This window comes from Capsicum annuum, chromosome 1 (assembly GCF_002878395.1).
Source record: "Capsicum annuum cultivar UCD-10X-F1 chromosome 1, UCD10Xv1.1, whole genome shotgun sequence".
Lineage (NCBI taxonomy): Eukaryota > Viridiplantae > Streptophyta > Magnoliopsida > Solanales > Solanaceae > Capsicum > Capsicum annuum.
The window spans coordinates 53,007,712-53,009,739 of record NC_061111.1 but is presented as its reverse complement, the minus strand read 5'-3'; positions in this window follow the sequence as shown (position 1 = coordinate 53,009,739).

Here is a 2,028-nt window from a genome sequence, read left to right as displayed (position 1 = left end):
GATCCAAAAGAAAAGACATCTGTTGCAACAGGTTGAACATTTGTTTATATATAATTTAATTGAGTTCATATGTTAGACTAATACCTTAATTGAATGTGAGTTCTCATAGGGTCAACTACAACTTCAATTGAGTCTTTTGTCAATTGCATGATGAAATGGTACTGCGTTCCTCCCAACCAGAGTCGGCGATCGATCACTCTGAGCTGCACCGATTCTTACTAGCTCATATGTTAGACTAATACCTTAATTGATTAATATAGGACTAGGGTACTAATACCTTAATTCAATAATCTGGGACTAGGGGTGAGTTCTCATAGGGTAAACTATCGATTAATCTAGGACTAAGGGTGAGTTCTCATATGATCAGCCACAACAGATGGCAGCGCCTATTTGATAATTTACAACATATGGGTAATCTGTTGCGATGTATGATAATCCATTTGATAATTTACAACAGATGGGTAATCTGTCGCAATAGGTGACTTAATATGTTTGATAATTTACATCAGATTCGTAATCTGTTGTTACCTAATCTGATTGATAATTTACAATAGATGAGAAATATGACGCAATATGTTGAACATTTGTTTTTTACAATTTTAATTGAGTTCATATGTTAGACTGCTAAATTGATTAATCTAGGACCAAGGGTGAGTTTTCACAGGGTCACCTCCTAGAGTACTCAGTCAACTACAACCTCAATTATTTTTATATGATTTTAAAAATTATGCATATATTTTATGATTTTAAAAATAATTAAGATTATTTTGGACCAAATTAACATTTTCAAAACTACTTGTCATTCTTTTCCAAAATACAAATCAACCCATAAAAAATATTTCATCATTTCAAATCTCGAGGTCTGGCTCTTTCTCTCTCATTCTCACTCAACAATACAGTACAAACAACAACTACTCAATAAATTTGCTCAACCCTTCACAACAGATCGCTTTTCTTCTCATTTCCGACCACATAGGTGTTATTTTCGACATTATTCTTGCTTGTATCAGTCATTTTCTTTGTCTTCGTAGGCAACAGAGTTTGAGAAGAGCTCTATATTTGTTTTTTTTTCTAAAAAATAAGGGCTTTTAAGTTAATGATGAAAAATAAAACTTTTAGTTGTATTATCTTCGAGAATTGGTTTACAATTTTGAGTTTTGATGGTAAAATCATAGGAAGAACTCGAGAAATCCCTAGTTTCTATCTTAGTATTTCGTTGACTGTCGTGGTATAGCTGGATGGTGTTGGCGGTGGTATTGGTGGTGGTGGTGGTGGTGTTTGTGGTCATCGTTGTGCACCGGTGGTGGCATTAGTTGGTGGTGTTTGTGGTGGTGTCGGTATTCGTGGTGTTTGTTTGTTAGTTGGCATTGGTTGGTGATGTTTGTGGTGGTGGCTGTTGGTGTGTCGGTATTCGTGGTGTTTGTAATGTATTTTTTAAAATCTATGCATACAACAACTGTAATGTAATTTTTATTTTTCTTTGTCTGTAGGTAAAACATGTCTCCTAAAAGAAAAGAAAGTGAAAGTGGATCAACATCTGACCACTCAAAAAAAGGCTATAGTACAGAGGGATTCAGAGGAGCTTCCTGAACAATCTCAGTCAGGGAAAAGTGAAGATGAGGAGAGATGTGAAAACAATGATGAGGGAGGTGGACAAGGGTCCATAGATGGTGATGAAGAAAATAAAAGTGAGAAAGAGGAGGAATTGTAGAGGCAGAAAGAGAAAGAGGATGATCATCAACATGATGATAATGGATCACCGACGGGGCATGAGTTAATATCGATATCCCAGCATGATCCTGTTAAAACTTTTATTATTGACAGGTTTAAAGTTGTGATGCCGATAAATGACCCAGAAGGAAAGCAACTAACTAGTCAAATTGTACTTAAATGTCAGATGGGGAAATTTTTTGAACATTTTATGAAAATTATGAAGAACGAAAACATAGGCAGACTTTTTAAGAAGAGCTACTTTGGATGCTTTCTTGAGCTTCCTGAGGACCCATCTTGCCGTATCCATTTCTCTAT